The sequence below is a fragment of the Macaca fascicularis genome, chromosome 8 (assembly GCF_037993035.2).
Source record: "Macaca fascicularis isolate 582-1 chromosome 8, T2T-MFA8v1.1".
NCBI lineage: Eukaryota > Metazoa > Chordata > Mammalia > Primates > Cercopithecidae > Macaca > Macaca fascicularis.
This window is the reverse complement of record NC_088382.1, coordinates 74,631,942-74,646,770: the sequence shown is the minus strand read 5'-3', so window position 1 is coordinate 74,646,770 and position 14,829 is coordinate 74,631,942. Positions and strand designations below refer to the sequence as shown.

At 38.3% G+C, this 14,829-nt stretch overlaps 1 protein-coding gene across 5 annotated transcripts in view; it reads left to right on the top strand.

Moving 5' to 3' along the window:
• CYP7B1 (cytochrome P450 family 7 subfamily B member 1) overlaps positions 1 to 14,829 on the top strand; it is a 202,262-nt gene that overhangs the window by 129,559 nt on the left and 57,874 nt on the right. Inside the window, exon 1 of one of the 5 annotated variants that reach the window (XM_045398333.3) lies at positions 937 to 1,105. The exons of the other annotated variants lie outside the window; for them this stretch is intronic. The gene's annotated coding sequence lies outside the window, so the exon portion shown is untranslated. Of the gene's footprint in view, positions 1 to 936; positions 1,106 to 14,829 lie in introns of those variants that run through there. 5 annotated transcript variants of the gene reach the window in all.

The following is a 14,829-nucleotide window of genomic DNA, read 5'->3' as shown; positions in this document are numbered from 1 at the left end:
GGCAGAGGTTGCGATGAGCCGAGTTTGTGACATTGCACTCCAGTCTGGGCAACAAGAGTAAAACTCCATCTCAAAAAACAAAACAAAACAAACAAAAACTTAAAATGCTGCTCTAAAGGTGAAGCAGTTTGGCTAAGTTAAAACAATTTGCCCAAACTTAGTTTGCCTGGTCTTGTTTATGTAGCTCGTTAAGTATTGACATTCTCTTTTCTTTGAATGTCCTCCTCCAGCATTTATGCCTTTTAAATCCCTACCCTTTTATTTCATATAAAAGGACCCCTCCTCCTTGAAGCCTTTCCAACTTACTTCATAAAAATATGACCACTAATCTCCAAAACAAGAGAGTGCTTTATACTGCATATAGTCTTAGTTCTCCCAACTTTAATCATCTTTATCTCCTCCCACCCCCGTACTCCTTGATAACGAACTCCTAGGGGAGGGCAAAAATCATAACTTTTAATTGGGGTACTGCATACAGAACCTGACCTGGTACCTGTAACACAGGGACTCAACAAATGTCTGTGGAATTAATTAATAAATATTAATGTGCATCCCACTGACAGTAATGGACTAGCATCATTTTCATATATGACACATAGAAAATAATTGTATAAGTTGCCAAGGTCCAATTCACTGGCCAGCCGTGGTCTGAGTGCTTTTTTTTATGATGATGCTAATGGGACTGGCAGAGATAGATTCTAATTCCATGCATAACCAAGCCAAATTGTAGTTGACTTGGCTTCTTTTGAACAAACTAATTATGCCATTGTTCTGTCAGTATTTCAACTCTATATTCTGTCTCAATGTTTCTCATGCTTCAGTACCCTTAGGACAGACAAGAATTTATAGATAAAGGATAAGTGCCACAAAGGTAACTCTTATTAAAGAATAAACCTCAGCTCACAGCCCTCTCCTCATCACAGGTCTTTTCCTTAGGTCTTTGCACTCATCAAGAGAAAGTCCATGAAACTTGGATGAAAGGACGTCTGCTTAACAGAATCCCACTTCCAGGGCAATGACTTTAGAGAGCGTCAAGGCTGCAGACTGGGAACCTGAACCCCAGCTTCACTGCAATAGCTGAACTCAAATCCCAGCTTCCCTATAGGTAATGAGAGACAAGTGTCTTACCTCTCCTAAGTCTTGGTTTCTCTCTCTCTGTAAAAGAGGATAATGATAAAAATCTGTTTCAGAGGGTGGCTGTAGATTTAAATTCAATAATCCATTCAAAGCACTTAGCACAATGTCTGACATAAAAGAGTTCTATAAATATTAGCTATTATTACTAAAATTGAGCCAGAAGCAGTAGTTGTGTGTGTATGTATGTGTGTAAATATATATGGTGTGGCCTGAAAAATGCTGAACTCTTCTTGGCTGGATTATTCAAATTGCAAATAGACAGGTCCGATCTCAAATACTGCCTTTCATCTCCCCCAGCACACATGTGTGTGTGTGCACACCCATGTACACTTACATCCCCCAGGTGACCTCAGGCATGGGCAGTGGGTGTGCTCTGAAGGACAGCAATGAGAAACAGCAGCTGCTTTCCTTCCCTGGCCTGTGTGGATCCTGAACCTGCCCAGCTGGCATCTGTATTTTCAACCCTGCTGGAGGGGGCAGAGCGTGTGTGACCAGGGAGAGCAGGGTCAGGAAATTTCCTCTAAGACCCCATTTATGTCATCTACCACAGTGAAAAGCACATATGTCTTGTACTGTTGTGGTAAGGATTTGTAAACACATAGCTGAAGCATTGGGCAACTTAGGGGAAAAGGCTGAGTGGCAAGGAATAGGCAAGAGAGATGCATGGTGTTGCCAGATGAGAGTGGACAGAAATGAAATTTTTGGTCCTTAGAGAAAGGATGAAGAGAGCAGCTATCTCTGCCCCTTTCCTTGTCCTGTCTGTTAGACATGCCTGCGTATTATTTGTAGTTTGAATGTGAGATTACACAGGGCAGGTGAGACAGAAAGAGAGAACCCAGGATTTGAAGTATCACTTTGTTGGAATGACCTAGCAAAAGTTTCCTTTTTATTTGCAACTTTCAGGAGGTAGAAAGGTTTATCAGCTATTTTATACGTCTTTTAAAAAATGATATTTAAATCAAGGAGACCCTGTCTATGAATGGAGAAGGAAAGTGAATCATGGCAAACCATATTTCAGGAGCTGTATCATCTGATTCAGAAATGACTGCTGTTGATTCAGCCCCCTCATGTTATACAGAGTGAAGCCTCCATTTATTTAGTCATTTATTCATATGACCATTTTTTAAAACATTTAAGTGTCAAGCCCTGTGCTAAGAGCTTGGAAAACAGAGATAAATTTAAGACACATCAGTAGGCATTCAGAATAATTAGTTGAACAAAATGAATCAATATATTATTCCTCACTGTCTATTATAAATAAACATTCATAATAAAGTCAGGTGGCTATCTCCCTACAACTATTTACAAAGTACCATTGAAAATAAAGCAGGTATCTTCTAGCAAGGAGAGGATGGACGGAGGAAGATCAAACAAAGGTTCATAAGAAAAAGCGTGTTAGAACTAAACATGAGATGATATGTAGAAACTTGCTAAGTAAACAAGAATAAAAGGTAAATATAAGGTATAAGGAAGAGAATCTTTCTGAAATGGCCTGTGTTCCAGAATTACTTGAGTATAGGAGTAGAACAAAGGGAGAAAAAGGAATGAGGGAATGTGAACTCACATAGATTGTCAGAGGTCAGGCTATAGGAAAGGCAGAGTAGCCTAAAGAAAAATGCAGGACTGGGGTCAAACATACTCCATTGGAATCCCATCTCTGTCAATTAATAATAACTTTTTGACCATGGAAATTTCCTCTGAGACCCCATTTTTTTTCATCTACCATAGTGAAAAGCACATATATCTTGTAGCATTGTGGTAAGGACTTGTAAGCACATAGCTGAAACCCTGAGCACATAGAAAGTACTCAATTTTTGACTGTGATCATTACTATTTAAATGCCTCGCTAAGGAAATTTTGCTTCATTTTGTTTGTTCCAACAAGACAATAGGGGTTTTAATCAGCAAAATGACATGGTTTGCATTCACATTCTAGTTGAATGGGAAGGATAGAACTTGCCTATGATTTGGGCAAGTTGCTTAAACTCTCTGAGCTTTAACTTGCTCATCTTTAAAATGGAGACAGGAATAAAACTTACCTTATGCTATTGTGAAGGGTAAATTAGATCATGGAAAGCATTTAGCACTGTGCCTAACCCAAAAGCAAGCAATACTTCTTAATTATCATGTCAATTATTTTTATGCATTATTATTTTTTATAGAGGCAGCCTCTTGCTCTGTCGCCCAGGCTGGAGTCCAGTGGTGTGATAAAGCTCACCACAGCCTCGACCTCCCAGGCTCAAGTAATCCTCCCTTCTCTGCATCCCAAGTAGCTGAGACTACAAGTGCATAACCCTGCACCCAGCAATTTTTAACTTTTTTTGTAGGTATGGAGGTCTTGCTATGTTGTCCAGGCTGCTCTCAAACTCCTGGCCTCTCACACTGGTTCATTATCTTTATAGGGGTAAAGTTGAAAGCAAAGTGAGTAGCCACCCAGGAGGCCTTTGTTGGTCAGTTGAGGAGGAAGCTAGGGCCATGCCTTGTGAGATGGGTTGGAGTGCACAGATATTAGATATTTATGAATGAAAATTGACAGGCCTGGAATTCATTGAGTGTGAAAGACAATCTTGATAATATTTTTTCCTCCAATCAAAACCGCTCAACTACATGGAAACTGAACAACCTGCTCCTGAATGACTACTGGGTACATAACGAAAGGAAGGCAGAAATAAAGATGTTCTTTGAAACCAATGAGAACAAAGATACAACATACCAGAATCTCTGGGACACATTTAAAGCAGTGTGTAGAGGGAATTTATAGCACTAAATGCCCACAAGAGAAAGCTGGAAAGATCTAAAATTGACACACTAACATCACAATTAAAAGAACTAGAGAAGCAAGAGCAAACACATTCAAAAGCTAGCAGAAGGCAAGAAATAACTAAGATCAGAGCAGAACTGAAGGAGATAGAGACACAAAAAAACCTCCAAAAAATCAATGAATCCAGGAGTTGGTTTTTTGAAAAGATCAACAAAATTGACAGACCGCTAGCAAGACTAATAAAGAAGAAAAGAGAGAAGAATCAAATAGACGCAATAAAATTGATAAACGGGATATCACCACCGACCCCACAGAAATACAAAGTACCATCAGAGAATACTATAAACACCTCTACACAAATAAACTAGAAAATCTAGAAGAAATGGATAATTTCCTGGACACGTACACTCTTCCAAGACTAAACCAGGAAGAAGTTGAATCCCTGAATAGACCAATAGCAGGCTCTGAAATTGAGGCAATAATTAATAGCCTACCAACCAAAAAAAGTCCAGGACCAGATGGATTCACAGCTGAATTCTACCAGCGGTACAAGGAGGAGTTGGTACCATTCCTTCTGAAACTATTCCAATCAATAGAAAAAGAGGGAATCCTCCCTAACTCATTTTATGAGGCCAACATCATCCTGATACCAAAGCCTGGCAGAGACACAACAAAAAAAGAGAATTTTAGACCAATATCCCTGATGAACATCAATGCAAAAATCCTCAATAAAATACTGGCAAACCGGATTCAGCAGCATATCAAAAAGCTTATCCACCATGATCAAGTGGGCTTCATCCCTGGGATGCAAAGCTGGTTCAACATTCGCAAATCAATAAACATAATCCAGCATATAAACAGAACCAAAGACAAGAACCACATGATTATCTCAATAGATGCAGAAAAGGCTTTTGACAAAATTCAACAACCCTTCATGCTAAAAACGCTCAATAAATTCAGTATTGATGGAACATACCTCAAAATAATAAGAGCTATTTATGACAAACCCACAGCCAATATCATACTGAATGGGCAAAAACTGGAAAAATTCCCTTTGAAAACTGGCACAAGACAGGGATGCCCTCTCTCACCACTCCTATTCAACATAGTGCTGGAAGTTCTGGCTAGGGCAATCAGGCAAGAGAAAGAAATCAAGGGTATTGAGTTAGGAAAAGAAGAAGTCAAATTGTCCCTCTTTGAAGATGACATGATTGTATATGTAGAAAACCCCATTGTCTGAGCCCAAAATCTCCTTAAGCTGATAAGCAACTTCAGCAAAGTCTCAGGATACAAAATTAATGTGCAAAAATCACAAGCATTCTTATACACCAGTAACAGACAAACAGAGAGCCAAATCATGAATGAACTTCCATTCACAATTGCTTCAAAGAGAATAAAATACCTAGGAATCCAACTTACAAGGGATGTAAAGGACCTCTTCAAGGAGAACTACAAACCACTGCTCAGTGAAATAAAAGAGGACACAAACAAATGGAAGAACATCCCATGCTCATGGATAGGAAGAATCAATATCGTGAAAATGGCCATACTGCCCAAGGTAATTTATAGATTCAATGCCATCCCCATCAAGCTACCAATGAGTTTCTTCACAGAATTGGAAAAAACTGCTTTAAAGTTCATATGGAACCAAAAAAGAGCCCGCATTGCCAAGACAATCCTAAGTCAAAAGAACAAAGCTGGAGGCATCACGCTACCTGACTTCAAACTATACTACAAGGCTACAGTAACCAAAACAGCATGGTACTGGTACCAAAACAGAGATATAGACCAATGGAACAGAACAGAGTCCTCAGAAATAATACCACACATCTACAGCCATCTGATCTTTGACAAACCTGAGAGAAACAAGAAATGGGGAAAGGATTCCCTATTTAATAAATGGTGCTGGGAAAATTGGCTAGCCATAAGTAGAAAGCTGAAACTGGATCCTTTCCTTACTCCTTATACGAAAATTAATTCAAGATGGATTAGAGACTTAAATATTAGACCTAATACTATAAAAACCCTAGAAGAAAACCTAGGTAGTACCATTCAGGACATAGGCATGGGCAAAGACTTCATGTCTAAAACACCAAAAGCAATGGCAGCAAAAGCCAAAACTGACAAATTGGATCTCATTAAACTAAAGAGCTTCTGCACAGCAAAAGAAACTACCATCAGCGTGAACAGGCAACCTACAGAATGGGAGAAAATTTTTGCAAACTACTCATCTGACAAAGGGCTAATATCCAGAACCTACAAAGAACTCCAACAAATTTACAAGAAAAAACAAACAACCCCATCAAAAAGTGGGCAAAGGATATGAACAGATATTTCTCAAAAGAAGACATGCATATAGCCAACAGACACATGAAAAAATGCTCATCATCACTGGCCATCAGAGAAATGCAAATCAAAACCACAATGAGATACCATCTCACACTAGTTAGAATGGCAATCATTAAAAAGTCATGAAACAACAGGTGCTGGAGAGGACATGGAGAAATAGGAACACCTTTACACTGTTGATCGGATTGTAAACTAGTTCAACCATTATGGAAAACAGTATGGCGATTCCTCAAGGATCTAGAACTAGATGTACCATATGACCCAGCCATCCTATTACTGGGTATATACCCAAAGGATTATAAATCATGCTGCTATAAAGACACATGCACACGTATGTTTATTGCGGCACTATTCACAATAGCAAAGACTTGGAATCAACCCAAATGTCCATCAGTGACAGACTGGATTAAGAAAATGTGGCACATATACACCATGGAATACTATGCAGCCATAAAAAAGGATGAGTTTGTGTCCTTTGTAGGGACATGGATGCAGCTGGAAAACATCATTCTTAGCAAACTATCACAAGAACAGAAAACCAAACACCGCATGTTCTCACTCATAGGTGGGAACTGAACAATGAGATCACTTGGACTCGGGAAGGGGAACATCACACACCGGGGCCTATCATGGGGAGGGGGTGGGGGGAGGGATTGCATTGGGAGTTATACCTGATGTAAATGACGAGTTGATGGGTGCTGACGAGTTGATGGGTGCAGCACAGCAACATGGCACAAGTATACATATGTAATAAACCTGCACGTTATGCACATGTACCCTAGAACTTACAGTATAATAATAATAATAAATTTTAAAAAAATAAAATAAAATAAAAAATAAAAAAATAAAAAAATATTTTTTCCTCCACAGTTTGCCTTTTCCTCTACTGAGTCGGCTATAGTTAAATTTATTTTTCTAAAACATGCATCTCATATTAAAACCTACACTTCCAGAGCAGTGAGGTCCATGTTCCCTGAATGTCCCTATTAAATGAACCATTGCAGTTGAGAGCCACAGCTTAAAGGAAGAGGTGATTGTGAGTTCAGCAAAACTGGAACAAGTATTAGAGACTACAGTTGAATTTTAACAAATCAACAGAAATCCTGCAGGAGCTGTGACTTCCAATCTCTTATCAGCTCTGCCCCCCTCTACTCTCCACACCAATTTAAATATATTAAAAGGATTATTAACAACATTAAACAGTTTAACAGAAATCAGCCTAAGCAATGGAAACCATCTGGATATATCTAGGATCAACTGCTCTGGCTCCACTGATAGAAAAACAGTTCAAATCATCTCTGATTCTCAACAAGAAGAAGGAGGAAAATAAAAACTGGCTTACTTGCAAACAAATGACAGTAAATCATACCAAAATTCTTGAGGTGACAGAAGCTAACTTTCAGGGAGATTGAGTTGACCTTATATAGAAGATTTGGCTGTCTTCTTGCAAATGTTTATAAAGTACTGTTTAATTTTTGTCAGAACTTTCATCTAGAAGAAACCTATGACATTTGTTCTAATCCCTCAAGTTCAGAAAGGCCATCCTCACGCTACTCAGACTCATGAGAATGTGTGCAAATTACAGTGACCTCCTATTCTTTTCTTAGCAATTCCCATCAAAACCTTATCCTTCTGTAAAATCCTGTATGTTGCAGTTTAAGGCCACCCTGATTTGCTGTCTTTTAAATTGAAGAGCTGCAAGTTATCGTACATCTTCTCTCACATTTGCAGGCTTCCATTAAGCTTATCCTCGATTTTCAGAAAATTTCAAAGTTTTTTCAATCCTCAGTGATTAGTTATGTGAGTGTCTCTTACTATACTTTCCAGGTTAACCTTTCTCCTCATAGCAGAACCAAGAACTAAAACGATAATCTAAATTCTAGAGTATTGCTCACTGAAGTACAAGTAGCCACTGCAACATTCCTGAGTCCTTCTGGTTAGCCTACTATGATGCCTCTCAGAGTGTAGTGGTTGGTGCTCCCAAATGTCTCCTAGTGAGGCTGTCCTGGTAGTCATGCCTCATATGTTCCTCTCCCCTTGAGTATGGGCTAGGCTTATTGGCTTGATTCTAATGAAGAGAATACAGCAGAAATAATGGGAAATTACTTCCAATATTAGGTTACAGAAAAGACTGTGACTTCCGTCTTGGGCACTTGCTCACTCTTGCTCTGTAGGATCACTCACTTTAAGGAAGCCAGTTCATGCGTCATGAGGCAACTCTGTGGAGACGCCTGTTTGGTTTCAAAGGATTGAGATCTACAACAAAGGCCTATAACAACTCAGCTCTGTCAAGCCTTCAAGTGAGACTGCAGCCTTAACTAACACTTGCGTATAATTTCATTCACTGCATATACTTGATTTCATACAATTCAATGAGACCTTGAAACAGAATCACTCCAAGCCATGCCTGGAATCCTGACACACAGAAGTCATGAGATAATGAATTGTTTTAAGCCTGTTGGTTTAGGGGTAGTTTGTTACACAATAATGACAACAAATACAAAAGGCTAAGATTATGGATCCTGGAATCATAACGTATATATGAAAGCCCTGCCTGCACCATGTTTTAGTGAAGTAGCCATGGGCAAGTTATTTAACTTTTGTAAACCTCAGTTTTCTAATCTGTAACAAAGCAACAGTAATAGTGCTTTCCTCATAAAGATGGTTATTTGGAGATTAATTGAAGTCATGTGTGCAAAGTGCTTGACAGACTACCTGGCTCATAAGCAAGTACTCAATGAATGTTAGTTGTTTTGTTGTTATTATTTTCAGTGTTCATCATTTTTTAGTATTGACTTTGCCTAGGGTTTTATCCTTTAGTCTCTTCCCATTGACTCTCCCCTGGTAGATCTCATACACTCAAAGATATTAATTCCCACCTCTGCACTGATAACCACCAAGCCTCTACATCTCTTACAAACTCAAGATGGGTATTTTTTTATGCCTGTTGGATAGCTCCACCAGGCTGTTTTGCCCACAGTATCTCAACTCAGAAACTCAGAGTTTGTTCTTACACCTTTCCTTCCAACACAGACTGGCTGGAGCTTCTATATTCCCCTATTTAAGAGAAGTTATGATCTAAGAACTTTGCTTTGAGTATGAATAACCTTGATTATGCTAATCTCTTAAATAAAAAATTACAAGCATACAGTGATCTTTGTACAAGGAAATTTATTATAATGTTGTGCTAAAACTTAGGAACCATCGAAGTATCTATCAATAGGAAATCAACTAAATTATGCTCATAAATAATATTAATTAACATTTATTTAGCCCTTGCTATGTGACAGGCCCAATTCTAAGAGCATTGTATATATTGTATCACTTAAATCACTACAATAATTCTATTTATATTTATTCAGTGGAATACTGCATGGCCTATTTTAAAGGATACCATAGGTATAGATTTACTGGTATGCAAAGACAGTCATGAAATTTTGTAAAATGAGAAAAGCAAATTATTGAAAGATATATATGACAGCATATTACAATACTTAAATGCATAGATGTGAATTTATGTAGTAAATAGTTTTTATTGTAGTCAATCACTTTGCATGGTTTTTAAATGCTCAAATTCTCCATTACCATGGTTTAGTAAAATACCAGTTCCCCAACAACACAGTTCAAATTTCAGTTACTATAGTATATTCTGTGAAAAATAAAATGCAAACTAGCTGCTATAGTTTGCAGATACAAAGCTATTGTGCTGCTAGCTTTTCAGCCCCCAAATCACTATGTAAATAACAGATGCACATCATGGTCAAGACCAATCACATCACTTATTTCCAAGTCTTTCAGATTAGTTCCTGCACATGTGTGTGATTCTGTTCATGCAGGTGTGCAGTTGTGTTGCTTCGTTGTCTCCTACTGATAAACCTGTGTGTAAAATTAGGTACTTGAAAGAGGGAATTGCCCAAGTAAGATAAAAGTACAGCAAAGAAACAAAAACTGATAATGCTGGAAGTCAGATGTGAATTTTATATAGAGTTCTAGGAGAGACTACTGATCCTGGGAATGTTGGCACTGCTGCTATCCTGGATGTGCAGCCAGAGGAACTTAGTGAAGGTGGACAACCTAACAACATAAATGAGGGAAGTGGTCGTAATGAAAAAGATGAAGACTTACCAGGGAACATGTCCACAAAAAATAACTTCACAGTAAAGGAACTCTCAGATATTTCACACTGAAAATGCAAAGGATAAAATGCTAGAAACTGATCCAAACTTAGAAAAGGGTGTGATGAGTCACCAAAGCCTGGAAAAAATGCTCATTCCATTTAAGAGTTATAAGACAAGGAAATTTATAAGTTATAAGACAAAGAAAAGGAGGCAAGCACTGTTCAAAGTACTCTTCATAAGTTTTTATTTAAAAAAACTTCTCAGTGTTTCTAATGTTTTAAATTACAGTGTACTGAATAAGTATTAGTTTTACTATTTATTTCATTTCCCTGTATAAGTATAGCCAACAATAACAGAGATTTCAATGCTTTGAAAAAATCTTTTGGAGGTCACAGAACAATTATAATATTCTTCATTGATTATTAAGATAATACTATGGTCCAAATGTTTGTGTTCCCCCTAAATTCATACATTGAAATTCTAATCTGTAAGGTGATGATGTTAGGACGTAGGGTCTTTGAGAGGTGACTAGGTCATGAAGGCAGAGCTCTCTTGAATGGGAATAGTGCCCTTATAAAAGATACCCCAGGAAGCTTGGTCATCTCTCCTGCCATGGGAGGATACAGGTAGAAGGAGCCACTTTTGAACCAGAAAGTAGGCCCTTACACGATGCCTTGATCTGCCAGTGTCTTGATCTTGAACTTCCCAGCCTCCAGAACTATGATAAATAAATTTCTGTTGATTGTAAATCACCATTTTTGTATTTCATTATAGCAGCCTGAATGGACTAAAACAGATCACTTTGCAATTTCAGCTTACACTGTTGTTATTTTTGTCATCCTCTACTACTGTACAAAGCAAGGACTGCCTGTATATACTAGTAGGAAAGTCTTTAGGATGTACATTAGGATGTTAAAGTTTATTTTGAGGTGATTGGATGACAGGTGATGTTTTGTTTATCTCCATTCTATCATGTCTCTACAATGAATACGGATTTTTAAAACCTATTGTAGTTATTTAACCATCTCTTCCTTTAATATACATTTTTGAACCCTACTCCTGTTTGGCAGTGTGACAAGTGCTGGGCATTTAAGGATGAAAAAGACATGGTTTCTTTAAACAGGAGGTCATGGGTTCATACAAATGTCTGCCATGTTACATGGAATTTTTACCCTGTATGCCACATATAACAGAGATATGAAAGAATGTCAGGAGAACATCCAGGAGAAAGCCCCAACTCCTCCTGGGGAAGTTGAAGAGGGCTTCTGGCTTTTTATTTTTAGACTCTAATATTAAAGCTTTTTTTCCCAAGGGAAAAAAATGGGTCCTCATTACCTAGAGCATTTTATTCTAGAAATCACTAAAACCTAGAGCCCTCTTTCTAGAAAAACAGTCTCTGTTCTAGGCCTCACAAATGAACATAGTGAAGTTACTGAGGTCATGGAACAATGCACTGAATGTTTTACGATAAATTATTCAGATAATTGTTTTATCTGCTTCCTTCTGTCACTAAAGCTTGATCTGAGGGATCTCGCACTATTTTGTGTTTGCTTTTGTTTTTCACACTGCTTTTTTAAGTAAAAGCCAATCCTTTGTTATCAAAATTTTTGCTAGCAATGAGCACAGAGAAACTAAGGTAATTTAGCATTCCTTGGGCCCAGGAGTGTGTGACTGGCAGAGGAGCCTCCTAGGCCACCAGTCTGTGTTATCCTGGGTTTTATCTGTAGTTTCAAGAGTTTTAAAATTAAATTTTAATGTGTTTATGGTGACTTAAAATCTGTTGGTTTCCCCAATCACATTGCAGGTGTAACATCATGTTATTATAAAACTGACAGCATCAAGGAGGGACACTTCTTAATATCAATAAATAGAATTCAGAAATGAAAACTGTACCAACTGAAAGGATTGCACAATTGGGCTTTTTTTTCAGGTCTCTTTAATGAATTGTTTTTTAAAATGGTTTTATCTTTGATTGTGTGACCTCATTCCAAACAATTCTTTCTACCTAGTACTTTGGGATATGGTGGTGCATAAGAAATGTCCCTGGTGTCTGGGCAGCTAGGCCTTCCCTGCAGCTCGGCCACCATGGTGCACTTCATGGGCTTTCTGCAGGAGGCAGCACAGCATATACAGCTTTTCCCAAAATGCAGTGGGGCTTTCGCAGTCAGGAGATGATTGTGGGTGTAGTAGCAATGTTGAATCACCTTGTGAGAAAGTTACCTCACTTGCAGTTTGCTTCAAAGCTTCAGTAAGTCAAAGACCACGTCTCCACCCGCCATGACATTTACTAATCTTTCTGTTTAGCCAAGAGAACAGACCGTGGGCCTGGAGCTTTCAGCAGGCTAGAATATCTAGCTAAAACTTATAGCAATGTTTTTTATTTTCTGTTTTTTTTTTGTTTTGTTTTGTTTTAATTTAGGGTAGCGATTTATTTATTTCAAAGAAATGAGCCTTTTTTAACTTTTATTTTTGATTTGGGGCTAAACATGTGAAGTTTTGTTACATAGGTAAACTCATGTAACAGGGACTTGTTGTACAGATTATTTCATCACCTAGGTATTAAGCCCGGTACCCAATAGTTATCTTTTCTGCTCCTCTCCCTCCTCCCACCCTCCACCCTCAAGTAGACCCCAGTGTCTGTTGTTCCCTTCTTTGTGTTCATGAGGTCTCCCACTTTTATCTCCCACTTTTATCTCCCACTTATAAGTAAGAATATACAGTATTTGGATTTCTGTTCCTGTGTTAGTTTGCTAAGGATAATAGCCTCCAGCTGTACCCATGTTCCTGCAAAAGACATGATTTCATTCTTTTTATGGTTGCATACTATTCCATGGTATATATGTATCACATTTTTTTATCTGTTTCATTAATGGGCATTTAGGTTGATTTCATGTCTTTGCTATTGTGAATAGTGCTGCAATGAACATCTGTGTGCATGTGTCTTTATGGTAGAAATAGTTTATATTCCTCTGGGTATATACACAGTAATGGGGTCGAACGGTAGTTGTGCTTTTAGCTCTTTGAGAAATCGCCGTGCTGCTTTCCACAGTGGTTGAACTAATTTACACTCTTACCAATAGTGTATAAGGGTTCCCTTTTCTCCACAACCTCACTAGCATCTCTTATTTTTTGACCCTTTTTTTTTTTTTTTTTTTTTTTTTGAGATGGAGTCTCACTCTGTCGCCCAGGCTGGAGTGCAGTGGCGCAATCTCGGCTCACTGCAAGCTCAACCTCCCGGGTTCACGCCATTCTCCTGTCTCAGCCTCCCGAGTAGCTGGGACTACAGGTGCCTACCACCATGCCTGGCTAATTTTTTGTATTTTTAGTAGAGACATGGTTTCACTGTGTTAGCCAGGATGGTCTCCATATCCTGACCTTGTGATCCACCCACCTCGGCCTCCCAAAGTGCTGGGACTACAGGTGTGAACCACTATGCCTGGCCTTTTTGACCTTTTAATGTTAGCCATTCTGACTGGTGTGAGATGGTATCTCATTGCAGTTTTCATTTTCATTTCTCTAATGATCAGTGATATTGAACTTTTTTCATATGCTTGTTGGCTGCATGTATGTCTTCTTTGGCAAAGTGTCTGTTCATGTCCTTTGCCCACTTTTTAATAGGGTCATTTATTTTTCTTTTGTAAACTTGTCTGTTTCTTATAAATACTGGATATCAGGCCTTTGTGAGATGCATAGTTTGCAAATATTTCCTCCCATTCTGTAGGTTGTCTGTTTATTCTGTTGATAGTTTCTTTTGTGGTGCAGAAGCTCTTAAGTTTACTTAGATCCGATTTGTCGATTTTTGCTTTTGTTGTAATTGCTTTTGGTATCTTTGTCATAAAATCTTGGCCCCTTCCTGTGTCCAGGATGGTATTGTCGAGGTTGTCTTCCAGGGCTTTTATAGTTTTGGGTTTTACATTTAAGCTTTTAATCCATCTGGTGTTGCTTTTATATGTGGTATAAAACAGGGGTCCAGCTTCTGTCTTGTGCATATGGCTGGCCAGTTTCCTCAATACCATTTATTGAGTAGGGAGTCTTTTCCTCATTGCTTGTTTTTGTCAGCTTTGTCAAAGATCAGATGGTTTTAGGTGTGTGGCCTTATTTCTAGGCTCTCTATTCTGTTCCATTGGTCCATGTGCCTCTTTTTGTACCAGTACCTTACTTTTTTGGTAACTGTAGCCCTGTAGTATAGTTTGAAGTTGGGTCATGTGATGCCTCCAGCTTTGCTCTTTTTGCCTAGGATTGCCTTGGCTATTTGGGCTCTTTTTTGGTTCCATGTGAATTTAAAAATAGTGTTCCCTAGTTCTGTGAAGAAAGTCATTGTAGTTTGAGAAGAATAACATTGAATCTATAGATTCCTTTGGATGGTATGGCCATTTTAATAATATTGATTCTTCCTATTCATGAGCATGGGATGTTTTTCCATTTTTTTGTGGCTTCTCTGATTCCTTTGAACAGTGTTTTGTAA